Genomic DNA, 23,634 nt, shown 5'->3' with positions numbered 1-23,634 from the left:
ATATGACTTTTGACCTTGAAAGTTTGTCCATCGGTCAAGTGACCTGCCTAAAATGCCAAAAATTAAAAACCACCCCTTTTGATGTCTTATTACTGACATTTTCTGCACACATTGTCCCTACATGGGCTTATTCTTCAACTAGTAAATTTGTCGGATATCATCAAATTCATTAAAATATTAAAGATATTTTAAGAACTCTTTTTGTCTGAAAATATAAATCGATTAGATTTCAAATTTTAATTCGTCTTTGCTACTCACCTAAGTTTTATATAGATATTTGCTATGACTATGGAGATTGTTAGTAAAGTTTCTGAGCCTAATCGCATGAGAATATTCAAGGGGCTTAAGCTCATTTAATAATCATATGCAAAAGCAATGGTATTAAAAGTCATACTCATCAAACTAATTAACAACAATAATTTCCGTAAGGAAACACAAAATGTACAAATGACATGACTGCGTAACTTGAAAATGTTAATAAATACATCAAAATCATTAATCCACGAAAAAAAATGACAAAAAGGAGACAATTTGGTACCAAGCTAAGGACTTGTTACTTATCACAAATAAATGCACCCCATTAGCGTATTCAGTCCTCGTCAAATAGAAATATAATAAAGTAAAATAAAGATACTTCACTTTTCAATTCTATTTTAATAATTTGGATTAACCAAAGAATATGGTCATATTTTCTCTACTTAGATCCTACACTCTCTAAATATTTATTTAATTAAAGAAAAGGTCCACGGACTTGATGCAGTTTCAAAAGTAAAATTGTTTTCTACCTAATTCAAATTGTTTCTCAATATTTAATTATTATGAAACCGACATTTCATGGAAGAAAGATTTATGACTTTCAAAATGTTAATTTTACTTGAACTTTTCCAAGTATAATTAAATTTTAACTCTTACCTTAATATTATTCCCAAATAAAGTGAGAAGGCTTAATTGGGACATAGTAGTAAACTACATCGTTCAATAACTTTGGCATAAGGAATAACTACTTTATCATAACTATAACAAACTTAGCTCGAAGTACAACAACAAAAACAATAGGACATCCATATATCAAAATCGACAAAATCTAACAGAAACATGCAAAGTTCAATTGATTGAGAAAGTAATAAGACTATTCCTTTTTCTTGATGTACATCATTTTGTAACGGTTCAAGTACTACTATTTAAATAAAGAAAAGCAATAAAATATTCTGACAAACGCTTCTCCTAACATACATATTTATAAAATAAAAAAAAACAGTTTGTGTTATTTACAAAAAAGTACTCCCTCCGTTTCAATTTACGTAAACTTGTTTGACTGAGCACAGAGTTTAATAATAATGAAGACTTTTAAAATTTGGGGTCCTAAACAAGTCAAAAAACGGTCCAGAGTATTTGTGTGGTTATAAAAGCTTCTTATTAAGGGTAAAGTTTAAACTAAATTGTTTCCAAATTTAGAAATGGATCATTCTTTTTGGAACGAACTAAAAAGAAAATAGGTTCAGTGGAAATAGGGAGTAAAAAGTAATTTTTAAGATAAACAAATGACAACTACATCACACTAAAGAGGATGTGCAATACAATTCAATATCTATCTTAGACATACATATTCTATCTAACTAACCAAGAGACAGTAGCGTTATCTTCTACAAAGAAACTCTAACTTTTTCTTCCCTTTTTTGGTCTTTCAAAGTAACAAACTATAATTCTTCAAGAACAATTCATCATGTTGATCCATATCATATACTGCAATGGTTACAAAATATTTTTATAATTAAGTTACGACAAAAAAAGGTTTTCACCTCAGCAGTGCTTGGGATAATGAATGGATAGAGACGATATAATCTTCCTTTGGCTATTAATTTTCAAAGGTCGATCATCATATGTAACCTTGTATAAGAGGGAAGAAAAGAGAAACCCATTTATTAACGCCCGAAACATTGGCAGGTAAAAAGATATACAAAATACAGATGCAGTTATACTCGATGGTAATCAAATACTTACCAATGAAGCACGGGTCCAAGGAAGGAAATTTGTGAATTTGGAGGAAGAAGTAAATAAAACGGAGGAGATTTAATTTACCGCTGAAAGTGGGAGAAGAAGACGATGAGAAGTGTTATTATGCAAAAACATTTACAAAGAGGTGTAATGTGTGGATGAGATGTGTATTTAGAATGAGCATTTACCACGGAGAAGCCGAAGAGGCGTAATTAATATGGTTATAATTGTGGTGACTGTTGGGTTTTTAAAATCTATTTAGAGCACTTAGATAAGAGGAAAAAGGGCAAAAATCTAAGAAAATAGATAAATAGAAGTACTGGTTTATGAAATATGCCACGTCCCTCATTCAAAGCCCATCTTTATTATATATATACTAGGGAATCCGTCCGGGCTTTGCGCGATTTTAAAAAACTTAAATGAATTTATTGCATGACTACTATTTTTTTGTGTATTTAGTCAAAAACAGAAGAGATGAAAAGTTTCGTATATATGCATACAAAAATTGAATTCTATGAATTGATTAAATAACAAATAGTAAGTGTTATTTTTTCATTAGAATTAGAACAGTTCACATTGATGTTAGACAATATAATATTTTAACATATAATCTTAGAAGTAATTAATTCTCGATAAATAACATATACTTAAAATATTTCCTTTTAAATTATATTTCTTGTTTTTCTAAAAATTCAAAAATAAACTAAATCACAATGAATAAAAATAAAATAGCAAGAGAAAATGTACCTACTTTTTCACCGAAAAATTACGAAAATGTCTTCATCCATATTATGGAATTTATTCCACCACTAAAAATTACTACTCCACTTTGTTACCTGTTGTTGGAAACTCAAAACACTTTGCTTATTGCATTAATAAGGAATATGAAAAGCTCGAATAGCAGCAGTGGATACTTTTGGGCTTTAGAATGGGAAATGTCGACACTACTTAGAAAATAGACCTATCGCAACAGTTATTTAACAACGGTTACTCAAACATTGCAATAAAATATTTATGGCAACGGTTACAACCGTGCATAATTTTCTGAGACCTACTGAGATAGGTAGTAAAATAAACCGTTGCATTAGGACAAAAACCGTCGCTGTAGATTGATGTATTGGGACGGTGTTCTAATCCGTTGCAACAGAGGCATCTTTGGCAACGGTTCTTGAAAAAAAGGGCTAGTGGGTCGGTTTTACTTTCCCTCCCTATTTTACCTTCTTCTAACTTTATCACGCTAAGCGTCTCAAGGAAAAAGAAAAAGAAAAAGAAAAAGTAAAAGTCCTAACACAGATACAAAAAACAAAAAGCCTAAAGTTAATACAAGCCCTAAACAAGAGCTGCCGTCCACACTCAAAGATTACCACCGAGAAAGGCTTACGGGAAAATCCAAGAGATTAAGAGGTTCTTCTCTACCAACTCTCTTTTTCTTCAAAAACAGATTTGTTTTCTTAAATTTTTGCTCTCATTCATCAACAGAGAGCTTCTTGAGGCCTCTCCAGTTTGAAGCTAACTTAAGTCTCATCTCCCTTTACACTAGGTAAGATTCATGTTATATACTTATTTATTAATTTATTTATTTGTCAAGTAAAAGACAAATTGGGAATAAATTATTGGGGTAGCTGCTCTATATTTGTTATCTTCAGTGTGCAATTGGGTTTGTTTAGGTGCTGATTTTAGTGATTTTCTGTTCGCTTGTATAAATACACGTAGTTTACAATCAAAAGCCTCTGCCTTTGTTACTATGATACAAAGTCGCAAAAATTGGTTCTTGAAATGGGTTCTCAAAGTTTATGCATATTTTGCCCAAATTTTATGTGTATTTCGCCCAAAATTAGTGAGGCGGGTATGAAGAATACCATGTATGAGGAGAACATCTTGTGTTGGGAAACTGCGATATAGAGTTGAATTATTTATGCTGCTGAAATCAAGAAGTGTATTTGACAATTGATAATTTGACATCAAAATATATGCCTCGCAAAAAAATTACTTTTAGATATAGATTTTCTCCATCCTACTTTTTAAATATTTTCTGATAGTTGAAGAGATTGTAGTAGTATAATTTACCAAGATAACTATGAGAAAGTATAGTCCTAAAAAAATCAAGGAACACAAAGTTACTTGAGAAAAATGTAATGTGGGACAAAAGGGGTGGATAATCAGTTCATTTCCACTTAATTTGAGTGGTAGTAGCAGAATTGAGTTTGAGTCGACGTCACCAAGAAGCAAAACCAACATACAGCAAAGAGTGCTGCATGTAATAAGTTCTGCTTTTAATTGGTTCCACATTTGCTAAACTATTTATGACTGATAAAGAAAGAGAGAAAGCAACCTTGACATCCTTATAAAAAAAAAGGCAACCTTGTCATCTTGATCTTTGTTTTGTTATTCTGCCTTGCTGCCTATAACTGGTCTTAGCTGTCCTTTATTGTATCCATAGATGTGATAACTGCAAGGATAAATGTGATGCTAGATGTATTTTTCTAAAACATGATATTGTCATGCCCAGCCTTACAAAAGTTAATAGACATGCATAATAATGAATATACTCAGTAATAAGAAACATTTGACAAGATTTTGCTTGGGTCATTCTTTAGTGTAAGTGGATGATAGTACATAGCTATTTGCTTCAAACCTCTTATGGATTTCTCAGGCTTCTTTTCATATCTGTTTCTGACTATTTAAGCTGACATGCTGACAATTTGGGTCATCTACTTGAGAACTGGAAACTTTTCTTTCACAATTCTACTTTTACCGTAAGGCTTCAAGTAATTTGGTTATTAGCTTTGTAACTGCCACAGGTTACAAAACTGATTGTTTTCTTCAAAACTGATATTTTTTCTTACTTCTTTGCTCTCATTCATCGACAGAGAGCTTCTTGAGGCCTCCCATTTTGAAACTCATCACATAATCTGTAGCTACCAAATTTAGCGACTTGATGCTTTTATTTTCTTTTTATTTATATCTTACTCTGTGAGCGAGTGCTACCAAGATCTCATAATACAAAGATTTAGCTAGTTGTATTAAGTATTTTAGTTCATTCACGATAAATTAATAGAGAGGTCTCCCCTTTAAGTAGTTGTTAGTTTTCTTGTTTGTTCTTTATGTTTTCTATTTAAGTAGTTGTTCAGCGTTCAGGATTGCAAATTGATCATAATATTTTAGCAACCTTGTGTGCTCGTTCACCAGGAGAAGCTTCGTCCGCACAACAAGTAGCTATTCAACCAATCAACATGCCATCTTTTGTGTGCGACGCAATCCGTGTCTCTCAAAAACAAAGACTGATCTCTGCTGCATCCTCTTTTGTTGTGTGCGCCATCTGTGTCTCTCAAAAACAGAGACTGATCTCTCTTGCATCCTCTTTTGTTGTGTGCACAATCTGTGTCTCTAAACAATAGAGGTGTTCTGTCCAGTTCCAACTGCCTTGCTTTGTCTCTTTGGTCGAGTATCTTTTGCTTATTCAGTCTTTAAAAAATAGAGTTGGCAATCTGGTCGAGTATCTTTGATCATTTATCTTTTTCGCAATATGTGTCTCTCAAAAATAGAGTTGGCATAGTTGGACCATAGTATTTTATTAACTGCACTTGGCACTATCCATGCTACTGAAATGCAAGATGTTACAGGTAACAAGATGTTACAGGTAACATTAGTGATTGCCGATAAAACAAGTTGAGCTGTATGTTTTTTGTAATTGATCTGTAGTGGTACCATCTCTACGTGCATATGGCTATTGACCATATGCTCTTTAAACCTCTGTAACAATTTGGATATCCAGAAAATGAAGTCAAACTCCCATATCTTTTCTTTGTAATAGGGATATTCATAATAAATGGCATTCATTAGTAATAAAAGTTTGTTTTCTTGGTTGATGTTCTGTTGAACTTTACTTCTTACTTGGAATGGATTTATTGATATTTAGTGCTTGGGTTTGAAGCACTGAACTGGATACCAATCAAGATATCCTTTCTCTTTTTCAGCTTGTGTTGCTTATGCCGCAATTTAACATGAAACTACTACTAAATTATCAATCTGTCATATTATAAGTTAATGCACTTAATCTAATACTTGATTTTGGGTAACTTTTTCTGCTCTCCCCTCTTCTTAATGATGTCCAGTTTACATAAAGACATTTGATAATCGGAATTAGTTGTGCACATCAATGAGTAATGCGTACTTACATAAGATAGTGATTTTCTTGGTGTAACATTTTGCATACTTGGACTTCTGGTTCTTTTTTGTAGCTTGATTTTCTGAAGTGGCAATGCCAATTTCATCTTTTGTTTTGTCTTCTAAGTACTTGTATAATTTTATTGGTGTTAATATATAGTGCAATAATAATGATATTGAGAAGGCAATATTTTTCTTTTTCCTACCCTCTAATTATTGTTGTTCTTGTTGAATTTACAGGTGAACCAAATGATCAAGGGGAAGATGAAAGCAATGAAGACCTTACCTAAAAGTATTGGTTGAAGAATCTTCAGACAATCTAGGAATGTTTTTATTTTTGAACTATTTTTCAAACTTATATATTCCAACTCTTGGATTATTAAACACTTTTATCGTATATTTTGCTTTTATAAATGGATCATCGTAGTTGTATATTTTGAATTATGATTCTGTTGATGAATATATTTTCATTTCATCATTTATATATTAATTTAAGTGTATTATACATTTATCTTGTTGTGCCTATGGCAACGGTTAGGAAACCGTTGCTTGAAGCCGTTGCAATAGACCACAACCGTGGCACTAGGTTTATTGCAACGGTTTTCCTTCCTATGGCAATGGAACATGTGGCGTTGCCTTAGGCTTTTTTTCTAGTAGTGCGAGTAGTACTAATTAAGAACTCCACTACTAAAAGCTAATTTCGTCGTGTCGTTGGAAACTTGAAGGATTATTTTTATTGCATACACATTGATAAGAAATATGAGAAGTCGAAGTAGTAATAATTAACACTTAGGCTTTATAATAGCAAAAAGGTCAGATCACGTAGTTTTTAATTAAGAATTATGATCAGAAAAGTAATATTGATTAATAATTGTATTAATACAAAATAGGAGAAAAGGTACACAGAAAAAGGAGGGAAAAGATAAATAACATTTTAATCTTTCCAAATTCCACCTTGAAGCTTCCATGCAATAGCTCATGAATGAAAAAATGAGGAAAATGATGGCACTATATTTCATCAAAAAATCCATCTGAAGAATACAGTATAAATGTGACTACCTTAGAAAAAGAGCAAAAAATGATACACATCGAGCGAAGAGAAAACCCATAAGACAAAACAAATTTACCGTTTATTATCTTCTAACTCAACATATAGAGATGAACCAAGAAATGCTCCAATATTTTGACATTTCAATCTAGTAGCTTCCTCTAATAGCAATGTGACTTAGTTCTTTTTTCATTCATAACTACATCTCAGTAGCTTTGTAATAGTTGATATGATAACACTTAGAAGTCAAACTATCATCTTTTTCCCTTAGTCTTACCTTTACCAGCCTGAGCTTGAGCTTTTTTTTGGCCTTTTTCCTTTTGATTTTCTCATTTGATTCAACTGTGGTAACATAAACACAAAAATCCAAATGTAAACACCGTAAACTGAAAAGCAAAAAATAAATTTGACTAAATTTCATATACCTGAAAAATAAGACAAAACCGAAGAAAACACCATATTATACAAAAAGAGACATATAATTCTTATCCAATTTAAAATACCCACATAATTATACACAAAGAAAAAAGTACAATTTGAAAAACAATTAGTTACCAAAAGAAGTTGATAATTGTTCCCATACAAGATACAAAATATTCGAGAAATACTATAATACACAAGCAAAAGTATATCGATTAGATTTTATATACCCAATATTGGTTGTAGTAATCTAGGTACGTATAGTGATTACAACGCGAAATGGAAATAAAAAAAGTTTTGTTATGTTGAGATGATGACCTTTCATTGAGATATTGCACTCCATGGCAGAGGAAGATCACAACTTTTTATTGACAATCTGTAGGAATAAATATATGTGAACAATTGCATCCCTTTAAAATTTAGTATGCATTCCTGTGAACACAACCCCAAATATTAGGAGCTATTGCATGGAAGCTTCGATCAGCTTATTTACGTGTAGAGAGTTCGAGAGAAACCTTCGCTCAAACTTTGATCATCCAAATTACAAAAGTTTTTCTCCTCCTATTTCAAGCGGTTTTGTGTGTTTGTGTGGATTACAGTAACTTTGATCGTCACCATAAAATTACAGTAAGTTATAAAATTTCAAATATCTCTATATACTTTTATGTGTTTGTGTGAATATTCTTTTGATTGCTGGAGAATAAGATGCAAAGGATTTGATATTTTTATTTTCCTTTTCTGGATTCGATTGTATTGATAAAGTTTTTTGTATTTACAACTTGTATTGATAAAGTTTAGGACATCGTATCCTTAACTTTATGATTGTTATGTAAATATTAAGGACAAAGTGTCCTGTATTTGTAACTTGTATTGATAAAGTTTAGGACACCGTGTCCTTAACTTCATCAATGTTGTGTAAATATTAAAGACAAAATGTCCTGTATTTGTAACTTGTATTGATAAAGTTTGGGACATCGTGTCCTTAACTTTATGACTGATGTGTAAATATTAAGGATATCGTGTCCTATATTTGCAACTTGTATTGATAAAGTTTAGAACATCGTGTCATTAACTTCATTATTATTGTGTAAATATTAATGACAATGTGTCCTGTATTTGCAACTTGTATTGATAAAGTTTAGGATATCGTGTTCATAACTTCATTATTGTTGTGTAAATATTAAGGACAAAGTGTCCTGTATTTACAACTTGTATTGATAAAGTTTAAGACTTTGTGTCCTTAACTTCATGACTGATGTGTATATATTAAGGACAAAGTGTCCTGTATTTGCAATTTATATAGATAAAATTTAGGACATCGTGTCCTTAACTTCATGACTACTGTGTAAATATTAAGGACATAGTATCGTGAATTTTTCCTTTTCTTGACTTGCAGGATGGATACAATATGTATTATAGTTACTTTCAATGGAAGATGGACCGAAGAGTATAAGTATCTGGATCATCAAACAAAACTTGTTCTAGTACCTGAGGCAATTCGATTTGAAGATTTCGCCAACCAGGTCTTTGAAGTTATTGAATTGGATAGAGACAAGTTTGAAGCAATGATATGGTTTGATATCATACTGGAAACAAGCACGGGAATGCTTGTATCCAAATATTTAGATCTTCACACATGTATAGAGTTACTAAAAGTCATTCACTCTTCAAGTGCTGTCATTTCATTGTTGATGTTTCGGAAAGAGTTTTTGGCTTTACAAGCACCTTTGAACATGTCAACATAGAAACTCAACAAGACAATCAAGAGAAATGTCAACTGGTAATGAAAATAGATGCGGTTGAACCTACACCAATAATTAAAGAGGTGCCTCAAACATTTAATTCAATTTAAGTGAAAGGACAAGGCATTATAGAGATTGACAACCAACAAGCTTTGGGTATTCAAGTCTTAGAAAGTGCTTCAGTAATTGAAGAAGTTGCTGAAAAATCCTCTACTCAACTAACTAAACAAAGGTTAAAGTCGAAAGAAAAAGAATCCCCAAGTACAATATTGAGAGAAAATGCTTTGTTAGATGAAATAAAAGTGGGATCAATATTTGACATAAAGAAGAGTATAATTAATTGTTTTTCGAATATAACAATTAAAGGACATTTTGAATTCAAGGTTATAGATCAAGCTCAACAAGATATTCTTTGAAATGCAATGATGAAAAATGTGGGTAGTGCGTGCGTGCTTTCAGAATTAAAGATTCAACACTATTCAAGATAGTAAAGGTTGAGAAAAATCATGACTGCTCAGTGAACACTATGAAAGCTGATCAAAGGCATGCAACTTTAAAGTTGATTAGTGGTTACATTATTGACAATCTTCGAGACCCAAGGTTTGAAGTTACACCAGCCTTTATCATGGTTGAAATGCAAAAATTGCATGGACTAGACATTGGGTATCACACGGCGTGACGTGCTATTCAACGTGTTTCAGCTTTAATAAGAGGAACTCCTGAAGAGAATTATGAATTGTTGTCTTCTTACTTGTATATGATGAAAAGTAAAAACCCGGGAACATACACTAACATAAAGATAGACGACAACAACAGGTAAGCAATCAAAAAGAGTTTATTAGTCTGTTTTAAACTGTAGGACATCCCGTCCTTAACTCTGATGTGTGCAGTGTAAATATTAAGGACATGGTGTCGTTAACTTTGATGTGTGGAGTAAAAATGTTAAGGACACGGTGTCTCTAAATTTGATATGTGCAGTATAAATGTTAAGGAAATGTGTCCTTAACTTTGATATGTGCAGTGTAAATATTAAGGATATGGTGTCCTTAATTTTGATATGTGCAGTGTAAATGTTAAGGACATGGTGTCCTTAACTTTGATGTGTGCAGTGTAAATGTTAAGGACATGGTGTCCTTAACTTTGATGTGTGCAGTGTAAATATTAAGGACACAATGTCCTTAACTTTGATGTGTGCAGTGTAAATGTTTAGGACATGTTGTCCTTAACTTTGATGTGTGTAGTGTAAATATTAAGGACATTGTGTCCTTAACTTTGATGTGTGCAGTGTAAATGTTACGGACATGATGTCCTTAACTTTGATGTGTAGAGTGTAAATGTTTAGGGCATGTTGTCTTTAACTTTGATGTGTGCAGTCCTAAATATTTATAGTATTACTGAATTTTCGTTTATATTTCCAGGTTTCTTTATATGTTTTATGCATATAGATCATCAATAGCTGGTTGGAATCATTGTAGACCGGTGATTGATGTTGATGCAATATTTTTGAAGTCAAAATATCGTGGTGTTTTAATGATTTCAATTACAAAGGATGCAAACAACCAAATATTTCCACTAGCCTTTGGCATTGCAGAATCTGAAAATAACAACTCCTATGAGTGGTACTTTAGTGAGCTTCACAATGCAATTGGGAGCCATGATAATTTAATTTTTTATCAGATGGGCATCAATCTATTACACATGGTATCACAAAGATATATCCTGAAAGCTACCATGGGATTTATATCTATCATTTGGAGCAGAACCTAAAGCGAAGAAAAGTGAAAAGTAAGGTCATAAAACTTTTTCAAAGTACTGCAAAAGTATACAGGCGCAAAGAATTTGATCTCTACATATCAGAGATAGCAAAAGTTGATAAAAAGACTTTTGAATACTTGATGGAAGAACCACCGGAAAGGTGGGTGCGTTCTTGTTGTCCACGACGAAGATATGACATGCTCATAACAAACATAGTTGAGTCAATGAATTCTATGCTATTAGAAGCAAGGGAGCTGCCTATTTTGATAATGATGGATTTCATCCAAGTGAAGCTAAAACGTTGGTTTTATGAAAGAAGAAATGAAGCAGAATGAACTTTTTTTGATGTTTCATGTTGGGTAGAAGAGGAATTGAAGAAAAAGATAGATTTAGATTTTACTTTAAATGTAAGTATTATGTTCTTACTTTAGCTTATTATTTTAATGATAATTTAACATAATGTACTAACTTATAGTTTTTTAACTTTGAAGGTCTTTCATGTTGATTCATGGCGTTCTAGAGTCGAGGAAGAAGGAAATACTTTCTTGGTGGACTTAAACAAAAGAACATGTAATTATTTTCAGTTTCAATTTGATGAATTACCATGTATACATGCAATTGTAACTATCGAGAAAAGAAACATCAAGAAGTCCAATTTTTGCTCGGACTGGTACTTAAAGGAATCTTGGCTGAAAACATATGAAAGACAAATACATCCTGTAGGACATACAGATTCTTGGATTGTACCAGAGAATGTTAAAGGCACAAATTATTAAACCTCCAGATTTCAAGGCCATGCCAGGTAGAAGGCAGAAGAAAAGGCGTATTCCAGCTACCGAATCATCAAAAAATAACGTTCAAATGTGGTCGTTGCAGAAAAATTGGTCATAATAGAATATCTTGTATATATTCTTCGGCAGTCCACCTATTTTTAAGGAAGCATAGAGAATTATAGATATATCCACTTATGTTTATTTAGTCTTTTAAGTTTTTGCTATAAATTGGATTCATTTAGATTGTTTTTATTTGAGCAAGTAAGCTTTAGCAGATGGGAGTTTATTAAACTCTTTGTTTCTTTTTCTTTTGTTAGGAGTTTAAGTTTCTTTTGTCGGACCAATTATTGTTTATGGGATTATACTCTTGTCGTAAGTAAATAAGAAAGTCCTTTTCTTTGTAAAACTTGATGCCTGCAACGTACTACATCTTATTTTGAAAAGGAAATTGGTACAAGTAAAATTCAGGACATACTTTTTTGAAACGTCCTGAAAGTTTGAAGTATGAATCTAATATTAAGGATATAAATTTCTAAAATGTCCTTAACTTCTGAAAATCTCAGTTTAGTATCTAGATTTTCAGAAGTTCAGGACATTTTAGAAAAATATGTCCTGAATATCATTTTCATCCTTCAACAAATCAGGATATTTATGAATATTATGTCCTGAAATTCTACAACAATCAATGTGTGTTGCTTTGTCTATTCTATCTTGGAAATGTAACTACCTTGCACTACCAACAAAGTTCTGGATGGAATTTGAAAAACTTCTGGACAATTTAATCAAACAATGGCCGTTTAAAACTGTATAAAAATGGACAGATTAGTAGTTAACAGAAACTGGGCAGATGTTGTCGAGGAAAGTGCAGCTATAAACTCTTCAATTAAATCCACAAATGCTATCTCAATATCCTCCCAAAAAACTACTATGCAGTAACTACTTTGGAACCTTGCTAACAAGCTGAAATTTCTCCTCAAATTCTCTTCAGAAAGACAGCTAAACAGAGCAGAATTATTGCAAAGTTCAAAATTTTGAGTTGTGCAGAATTCATCCCAAATACTACAAGTTGAGCTCAAAAAGACTCACAAGGTTCAGCTCAATGATCATAAACCAGTTGTCAAAAATATTGGTCAAAACATAAGTAGAAATTTACCTAAATAGTAGCTACTCAACTCGGCAAATTGACCAGTTTCAGCAATTAAAAATTCAAAAAGCTCACATTGACCAGCAACAATATATACAAACTGTTATTTGTCAAAGTTGCGACCAAGAAATTTTGCTATGCAAACAAAATTAAGTGGCTTATAAACAATTTACAGGACATTTGTGTCATGACCCGAAATTCCCACCTTCGGACCGTGATGGCGCCTAATATTTTACTTGCTAGGCAAGCCAACGTTAGAATAATATTAAACAAATTTTAAATTATTAATAATCAAAGAAATAAATACGGAAGCAAAGTTTGAAATATAGTAAATAATCCATAAAAAAAATAACGTGTCTAAATACAATCACAGAATTGGTGTCACAAGTGCACGAAGTCCTAGAATAAATACAAATAAAGGTCTGAATAAACTAAAGCTGTCTGGAAACAAACACACAGCTAAAGTAAAGTAGACAGTGACTTCAGAACTGCGAACGCCGTGCAGTTATACCTCAAGTCTCCTCTGAGTAGCTGAAATCCGAGCAAGTTTATGGTACGCCGCTGGGACCAACTCCAAAATCTGTACAAGAAGTGCAGAGTGTAGTATTAGTACAACCAACCCCATGTACTGGTAAGTGCTGAGCCTAACCTCGACAAAGTAGTGACGAGGCTAAAGCGGGTCACTTACATTACCTGTACGCAATATTAGTAACAACAACAATAATAGAAGTAAATCAGGTAACTCGTTTATAATAATTGAAGTCAACTCAGCACTAATAACCAATTATCATTTCCATCAATTCTGTTGCAGCGTGCAACCCGCTCTCACAATATATTCACATTCAGTTCTGTTGCGGCGTGCAACCCGCTCGTCCAATATATTCATTTTAATCAAGTCTGTCATATATTTATTTCAATCAAGTGTGTGTGTGTGTGTCTATATATATATATATATATATATATATATATATGTTGCGGCGTGCAATCCGATCCCCCAATATTAACTTTTTAATAAGTCTGTTGCGGCGTGCAATCTGATCCTCCGATCCAATATGGACTTTTTAATAAGTCTGTTGCGGCATGCAACCCGATCCTCCAATATGGACTTTTAATAAGTCTGTTGCGGCGTGCAACCCGATTCTCCAATATATCCATTTACCAATTCTTATAGAAGAAATTTTCCCAATAAATACAACAATTGATATAAAATTATAAGACAACAAGCATACAATAAATATGATTTAATCATGAACTCAAACAATGACAAATAGCAAATTATTATGGAAATTAGGGAGAAAATAGGCAGTTTAATATTTCATATGCTAAATGTCAAATAACAATTAAAACACATAATTCAAATAGCATGTAACAATTAATGCAGGAATTCAAGAATTAATATTTGACAAAGAATAGGAGAGAAACAATTATTATAATAATTAATTTCTGATTTAAAATAATTTATAATTTTTCTAGTAAGCAGGCAAACAATTAATTTGATGATGTATAGACACTCGTCACCTCACCTATACGTCGTTCACATGCATTTCATATAACAAATAATTTAAGGGTTCTATTCCTTCAAGTCAAGGTTAACCACGACACTTACTTTGCTTTGTAAATTCCAATCAATTACTCAACCACAACTTTTTCTTTTAAATTTGACTCCGAAAGCTTCAAATCTATTCACAAACAATTTAATTTACTCAATACGAATCATAGAAATTAATTCCATATGAATTTACTAATTTTCAGGATAAAAATCCGAAATTTATTAAAATATTCGGTAATGGGACCCACGTCTCAAATCTCGGAAAAACTTACGAAATCCGAACACCTGTTCCGATATGAGTCCAACTATACAAAATTTATCAAATTCCGATGTCAAATGGACCTTCAAATCTTAAATTTTCGTTTTTGGAAGATTTTATAAAAATTCCAATTTCTTCCATCTAGATCCGAAATTAATGATAAATATAGACTTAGATTTATGAAATACAATCACTATATGGTAAAGAATACTTATCCAGTTCGAAATCGTGAAAAACTCATTTGAAATCGCCCCTAAACCGAGTTCTAATTGAGGATTTGTGAAAAATGGGAAAAATCCCGTTTTGGATCTGTTTTAAGTCACAGGCGTCAGGCCTTCTTCGCGTTCGCGAAGGGCCTGTCGCGTTCGCGAAGGGCCTGTCGCGTTCGCGATGAGTAGCAGTCCATGGCTTTTGCGTTAGCGAGTCCTCCTTCGCGTTCGCGAAGGTTTTTTCCCCTGGCCTTCGCGTTCGCGTGCTAGTGCTCGCGTTCGCGTAGGAGGACGACTGACCCCTTCCCCAGGTCTCTAAAGCTTCGCGTTCGCGTTAGGCTGGTCGCTTTCGCGAATGGTAAAGTCCCCATATCTTCGCATTTGCGACCCAATCTTCGCGTTCGCGAACAAGGAAAATTCAGCCAGCCCAGTTTGCTCTTCGTGTTCGCGAGAGTACATTCGCGAACGCAATGAAGGAAATACCAGAAGCCTGAAGTTTCAGAAAATCAGATTTTTCTAAGTTCAAAATCATCCCGTATCCTATCCGAAACTCACCCAAGCCCTCGGGGCTCCAAACCAAACATGCACACAAGTCCTAAAATATCATACAAACTTGCTCGCGCGATTAGATCACCAAAATAACACCTAGAACTACGAATCAGACGTCAAATCAAAGGAAATTTTCAAGAAAACTTTAAAACTTATATTTTTACAACCGGACGTCCGAATCATGTCAAATCAACTCTGATTCTCACCAAATTTGACAGACAAGTCATAAATATTATAGTGGACCTATACCGGGCTCCTGAACCAAAATACGGACCCGAGGTCAATAAATCCAACATTAGTAATTTCTTATAAATCATTAAGCTTTCCAACTATTAATTTTTCATCAAAATTCCATATCTCGGGCTAGGAACCTCGGAATTCGATTCCGGGCATATGCCCAAGTCTCAAATCACGATACGGACCTACAGAAATTGTCAAAACACTGATTCGGGTCCGTTTGCTCAAAATGTTGACCAAAGTCAACTTAGTTGAGTTTTAAAGCTCTATTTCACATTTTAATCCATTTTTCACATAAAAACTTTCCGAAAAATTGTACGGACTGCGCACGCAAGTCGAGGAATGATAAATGGTGCCTTTTGAGGTCTTAGAACACAAAATTACTTATTAAATTTAACGATGGCATTTTGGGTCATCACATTCTCCACCTCTAAAACAAACGTTCGTACTCGAACGAAGTTAGAAAAAAATACCTGAGCTGGTGAATAAGTGTGGATATTTACTTCGCATGTCCGACTCGGACTCCCAGGTAGATGCCTTTACCGGCTGACCTCTCTATTGTACCCGAATTGAAGAATAACTTTTAGACCTCAACTGTCTGACCTGCCGGGCTAGAATAGCCACCGACTCCTCCTCGTAAGTCAAATCTTTGTCCAATTGGACTGAGCTGAAATCTAACATATAGGACGGATCACTATGATATTTCGGAGCATAGACACATGGAACACCGGATGAACCGCTGATAAACTAGGTAGTAATGCAAGCCTGTAAGCTACTTCACCCACTCTTTCAAGAATTTCAAAGGTTCCGATATACCTAGGGCTTAGCTTGCCCTTCTTTCCGAACCTCATTACACCTTTCATAGGTGAAACCCGGAGCAATATTCTTTCTCTAACCATGAATGCAATATCACGAACTTTATGGCTGGCATAACTCTTTTGCCTAGACTGAGTTGTGCGAAGTCGATCCTGAATAATCTTGATCTTATCCAAGGCATCCTGTACCAAATCGGTACCCAACAACCGAGCCTCTCCCGGTTCAAACCAACCAACTGGCGATTGTAATCGCCTTTCGTATAATGCCTCATATGGAACCATCTGAATGATCGACTGGTAGCTATTATTATTAGCAAACTCCGCAAGTGGCAGGAAATGATCCCATGAACCTCCAAAGTCTATAACACAAGCGCGAAGCATATCTTCCAATATCTGAATAGTGCACTCTGACTGTCCGTCTGTCTGTGGATGAAATGTTGTACTCAACTCCACCCGCGTGCCTAACTCACGTTGTACAGCCCTCTAGAAATGTGAGGTAAACTGCATACCTCGATCTGAAATAATAGACATGGGCACACCGTGAAGACAGGCAATCTCACGAATGTAAATTTCAGCTAACCTCTCTGAAGAATAGGTAACTTCCACTGGATTGAAATGTGCTGACTTGGTCAACCTATCCACAATGACCCAAACTGCGTCAAATTTTCTCTGAGTCCGTGGGAGCCCAACAACAAAATCCATAGTGATACGCTCCCACTTCCACTCAGGAATTTCTAACTTCTGAAGCAAACCACCAGGTCTCTGATGCTCGTACTTAACTTGCTGATAATTCAGACACCGAGCTACATGTGCAACTATATCCTTTTTCATTCTCCTCCAACAATAATGTTTCCACAAATCTTGATACATTTTGGCGATACCTGGATGAATATAATACCTGGAACTGTGTGCTTCTTCAAGAATTAATTCACGAAGCCCATCCACATTAGGCACACAAATACGACCTTGTATTCGCAGAAACCCATTCTCTCCTATAGTAACCTGTTTGGCATCACCGTGTCCTTAAGGACAAGTAAATGAGGTTCATCATACTGCCTCTCTCTGATGCGCTCATATAAAGAAGACTAAGCGAATATGCAATCTAGAACCCGACTGGGTTCTGAAACATCTAACCTCACGAACTGATTAGCCAAAGTCTAAACATCTGCAGCTAATGGCCTCTCACCAACCGGAATATACGCAAGACTGCCCATACTCACAGCCTTTCTACTCAAAGCATCGGCCACCCCATTGGCCTTTCCGGGGTGATACAAAATGGTGATATCATAGTCTTTCAACAACTCCAACCATCTTCTCTGCCTCAAATTAAGATCCTTTTGTTTGAATAGATACTGAAGGCTACGATGATCAGTAAATACCTCACACGAGACACCGTAGAGGTAATGCCTCTAAATCTTTAGTGCATGAACAATGGCTGCCAGTTATAAGTCATGAACAGGATAATTCTTCTCGTGAACTTTCAACTGCCACGACGCATATGCAATTACCTTGCCATCTTGCATTAATACTATACCAAGCCCAATGTGAGATGCGTCACAATATACCGTTTACGATCCCGAACCTGTGGGTAACACCAACACTGGCGCAGTAGTCAAAGCGGTCTTGAGCTTCTGGAAGCTCAACTCACACTCGTCTGACCATCTGAATAGGACACCTTTTTGGGTCAACCTGGTCAATGGGCGTGCTATAGATGAAAACCCTTCCACGAACCGACGATAATAACCTACTAAACCCAGGAAACTCCGGATCTCTGTAACTGAAGTAGGTCTAGGCCAATTCTGAACAGCCTCAATCTTCTTAGGATCTACCTTTATGCCTTCTGCCGATACAACATGCCCCCAGAAGGCAACTGAGTCTAACCAAAACTCATATTTTGAAAACTTGGCATATAACTGATTATTCTTCAAAGTGTGAAGCACACTTCGAAGATGCTGCTCATGCTCCTCTCGACTGCTGGAGTAAATCAAGATATCATCAATGAATACAACCACAAAAGAATCCAAATAAGGCTTGAACACCCGATTCATCAAATCCATAATGCTGCTGGGGCATTTGTCAACCCAAATGACATCACTAGGAATTCGTAATGCCCATACCGAGTCCGAAAAGCTGTTTTAGGGACATCAGATGCCCTAATCTTTAGCTGATGGTAACCAGACCTAAAATCGATCTTCGAGAATACCTTGGCATCCTGAAGCTGATCAAATAAGTTATCAATTCTTGGCAGCGAATATTTGTTTTTGATAGTGGCCTTATTTAACTGCCAATAATCTATACACATCCGCATAGAGCCATCTTTCTTATTTACAAATAATACTGGTGCACCCCAGGGCGAGACACTGGGTCTAATGAATCCCTGATCAAGCAAGTCTTGTAACTGCTCTTTCAATTCTTTAAATTCTGGCGGGGCCATACAGTATGGTGGAATAGAAATGGGCTGAGTGTCCGGAGCCAACTCAATACAGAAGTCAATATCTCTGTCGGGTGGCATCCTCGGCAAATCTGTAGGAAATACTTCTGGAAATTCACGAACAACTGGTACTGAGTCCATAGAAGGGACATCCGCACTGGGATCGCGAATATAAGCCAATTAGGCTAGACACCCTTTCTCTACCATACGCCGAGCTTTCATATAAGAAATAACTCTGCTGGCAGAATGACCAGGAGTTCCTTTCCACTCTAACCGAGGTAACCCCGGCATAGCTAGGGTCACTGTCTTAGCATAACAATCCAATATAGCATGATAAGGAGACATGTAATCCATACCCAAGATGACATCAAAATCTACTATACCAAGAAGTAGAAGATACACACTAGTCTCAAGATTACCAATAGTAACCACACACGAATGATAGATATGATCTACTACAACAGAGTCTCCCACCGGTGTAGATACACACACAGAAGCACTCAGAGAATCACAAGGCACAACTAAATATGAAGCAAAATAGAAGGATACATAGGAATAAGTAGATCCTAGATCAAATAGAACTGAAGCATCTCTATGGCAAACTGGAAAAATACCTGTGATCACAGCATCAGATGACTTTGCTTCAGGCCTAGCTAGAAAAGCATAAAGTCGGGGCTGGGACCCACCACTATGAACTGCATCCCTAGGACGACCTCTGACTGGCTGGCCTCCAACTATAACAGTCTGACCTCCACCTATAATAGCCTGACCTCTACCTCTAGCTGCTTGACCCCTACCTCTAGCTGGCTGAGCAAGCGGTGAAGCAACCGGTGCCGGTATGATGGCAAGAGAATCTTATCGAGATTTGTTACTCGCCAATCTAGGGCAATGCCTCCTAATGTGACCAATGTTCCCACACTCATAACACCCATCCTGATGCCATGGCTACTGAAGCTGACACTGACCCAAATGGGTCAGATAACCGCTGTAATAACTCTGGAGTGGTGATGCACTGATAGGAGCTGAATGTGCACTGAATACTGGCTGCCCAGAGTAAGGCATAATAGGATCGTGACTCCCTGATACACCGGGAGATATATGAAGTGCTGAAACAATCTGGGAGGATGACCCCTACCAAAATTACCCCTGCTTCCAGACAAGGCACCACTTAAACCATCAAACTGACAAGGCCTTTTATCGGACCTCTGCCCTCTGTCCTGTGCAAGAACCATATCGATCCTCCTTGCGAAATTAGTAGCCGCATGAAAAGAAATCTCACTTCCAGTCTCCTTGGCCATCTAAAGTCTGATAGGGTGAGTAAGTCTCTCAATAAACCTCCTCACTCTTTCTCCCTCCGTAGGTAGTAAAAGGAGAGCATGACGGGCCAAATCCACAAAACGGGACTCATACTGAGTAACAGTCATACTGCCCTACTGTAGACGCTCAAATTACTTGCGAAATTCCTCTCTCAGTGTGATAGGGAGGAACTTTTCCATAAATAGCTGAGAGAACTGCTCCCATGTAAGTGCTGGCGATCCGACTGGTCGGGTCAATGTATAATCTCTCCGCCACCTCTTGGCGGAACCCGTCATCTGAAATACAGCAAAATCAACCCTATTGGTCTCAACTATACCCATGTTCCGCAGCACCGCATGGCAACGTTCAAGATAATCTTGTGGGTCCTTAGAAGGTGTACCATTGAAGTGAACTGGAAAGAGCTTGGTAAATTTATCCAGTCTCAACAACTAGCTGAACTACCCCAACTGGCGGGGCTGCTGGAGCCTAATTCTGGGGAGCCATCTGCTACAGAGCGGGAGTAGTGGGAGTTTGTGCTCCTCCTACAGCCTGTGAAATGGCTGGTGCCATTGGAAATGTACCATTCTGGGCCACGCCCTCCATAAGACTCACCAAACGGACTAGAGCGTCCTGAAGTACTAGAGTAGCTATAAATCCTTCCGGGACATGAATTGGTCCAGCTGGTACATTATGAATTGGAACCTCCTCCTGAGGTCCACCTGAGGTTCTACAACATGTGCAACTGTTCAAGCTCTGGACTGAGCTCTACCTCGACCTCTACCTCGGCCTCTAGCATGACCTCGACCTCGACCTCTACCCCTGGCCATAGTTGCCACAGGGGGTTCTGGTCCCTATCCATCGGTAGAGATATTACGTGTTCTCACCATCTGCGAGAGAATAAGAGTAGAATGGTTCAATCATCGATGATATAATAAAATCGCACGACAGAATAAGAAAAAGTGATATTGTTTCTAAATTTTATAGCCTCTGAGAGATAAGTTCAGGCATCTTTGTACCTATCCTTCAGACTCTACTAAGCTTGCTCGTGACTCGTGAGACCTATGTAACCTAGTGCTCTGATACCAACTATCACGACCCGAAATTCCCACCTTCGGACCGTGATGGTGCCTAACATTTCACTTGCTAGGCAAGCCAACGTTAGAATAATATTAACCAATTTTTAAATAATTTTTAAATTATTAATAATCAAAGAAACAAATGCGGAAGCAAAGTTTGAAATATAGTGAATAATCCATAAAAAAAAATAGTGTCTAAATACAATCCCAGAATTGGTGTCACAAGTGCACGAATTTTTAGAATAAATACAAATAAAGGTCTGAATAAAATAAAGTTGTCTGAAAACAAAACACAGCTAAAGTAAAGTAGACGGGGACTTCAGAACTGCGAACGTCGTGCAGTTATACCTCAAGTCTCCTCTGGTAGCTGAAATCCGAGCAAGTCTATGGTACGCCGCTGGGACCAACTCCAAAATCTGCACAAGAAGTGCAGAGTGTAGTATCAGTACAACCGACCCCATGTACTGGTAAGTGCTGAGCCTAACCTCGACGAAGTAGTGACGAGGCTAAGGCGGGTCACTTACATTACCTGTACGCAATATTAGTAACAACAACAATAATAGAAGTAAATCAGGTAACTCGTTTATAATAATTAAAGCCAACTCAGTAGTCATAACTAATTATTATTTCCATCAATTCTGTTGTAGCGTACAACCCGCTCTAACAATATATTCACATTAAATTCTGTTGCAGCGTGCAACCCGCTCTCACAATATATTCACATTCAGTTCTGTTGCGGCGTGCAACCGGCTCCTCCAATATATTCATTTTAATCAAGTCTGTCATAAATTTATTTCAATCAAGTATATATATACTTTTTAATAAGTCTGTTGCAGCGTGCAATCCGATCCCCCAATATTGACTTTTTAATAAGTCTGTTGCAGCGTGCAACCCGATCCTCCAATATGGAATTTTTAATAAGTTTGTTACGGCGTGCAACCCGATCCTCCAATATAGAGTTTTAATAAGTCTGTTGCGGCGTGCAACCCGATCCTCCAATATATCCATTTACCAATTCTTATAGAAAAAATTTCCCAAATAAATGCAACAATTGATATAAAATTATAAGACAACAAGCATACAATAATTATGATTTAATCATGAACTCAAACAATGACAAATAACAAATTATTATGGAAATCAGGGAAAAAATAGGCAGTTTAATATTTCATATGCTAAATGTCAAATAACAATTAAAACACATAATTCAAATAGCATGTAACAATTAGTGAAGGAATTCAAGAATTAATATTTGACAAAGAATATGAGAGAAACAATTATTATAATAATTAATTTATGATTTAAAATAATTTATGATTTTTCAAGTAAGCAGGAAAACAATTAATTTGACGACGTATAGACACTCGTTACCTCGCCTACACGTCGTTCACATGCATTTCACATAACAAATAATTTAAGGGTTCTATCCTTCAAGTCAAGGTTAACCACGACTCTTAACTCGCTTTGCAAATTCCAATCAATTACTCAACCACAACTTTTCCTTTTAAATTTGACTCTGAAAGCTTCAAATCGATTCACAAACAATTCAATATAATCAATACGAATCATAGGAATTAATTCCATATGAATTTACTAATTTTCTGGATAAAAATTCGAAATTCATTAAAATATTCGGTAGTGGGACCCACGTCTCAAATCTCAAAAAAACTTACGAAATCCGAACACATGTTCCGATACGAGTCCAACTATACAAAAATTATCAAATTTCGATGTCAAATGGACCTTCAAATCTTAAATTTTCGTTTTTGGAAGATTTTATAAAAATTCCAATTTCTTCCATCTAGATCCGAAATAAATGATGCATATAGACATAGATTTATGAAATACAATTACTATATGATAAAGAACACTTACCCAGTTCGAAATCGTGAAAAACTCCTTTGAAATTGCCCCTAAACCGAGTTCTAATTGAGGGTTTGTGAAAAATGGGAAAAATCCCGTTTTGGTTCTGTTTTAAGTCACAGGCGTCAGGCCTTCTTCGCGTTCGCGAAGGGCCTGTCGTGTTTGTGATGAGTAGCAGTCCATGGCTTTTGCATTTGCGAGTCCTCCTTCACGTTCGCGAAGGCTTTTTCCCCCTGGCTTTCGCGTTCATGTGCCAGTGCTCGCGTTCGCGTAGGAGGACGACTGACTCCTCCCCCAGGTCTCTAA

The 23,634-nt window shown here is 35.8% G+C and overlaps 2 long non-coding RNA genes across 2 annotated transcripts; one reads left to right on the top strand and one right to left on the bottom strand.

Moving 5' to 3' along the window:
- Window positions 1-1,518: 1,518 nt before the first annotated feature.
- On the bottom strand, window positions 1,519-2,293 carry LOC138896939 (uncharacterized). Its single transcript, XR_011410567.1, has 2 exons — window positions 2,002-2,293; window positions 1,519-1,887 (listed from the first exon to the last, which is right to left on the bottom strand). It is a non-coding gene; the product is annotated as an uncharacterized lncRNA (long non-coding RNA).
- Window positions 2,294-3,258: 965 nt separating this feature from the next.
- LOC104097764 (uncharacterized) lies at window positions 3,259-6,644 on the top strand. Its single transcript, XR_686607.4, has 3 exons — window positions 3,259-3,399; window positions 3,475-3,535; window positions 6,403-6,644. It is a non-coding gene; the product is annotated as an uncharacterized lncRNA (long non-coding RNA).
- The last annotated feature ends 16,990 nt before the right edge of the window (window positions 6,645-23,634 follow it).

The sequence above is a fragment of the Nicotiana tomentosiformis genome, chromosome 8, assembly GCF_000390325.3.
Source record: "Nicotiana tomentosiformis chromosome 8, ASM39032v3, whole genome shotgun sequence".
NCBI lineage: Eukaryota > Viridiplantae > Streptophyta > Magnoliopsida > Solanales > Solanaceae > Nicotiana > Nicotiana tomentosiformis.
This window is presented reverse-complemented; position numbering and strand designations above follow the sequence as displayed.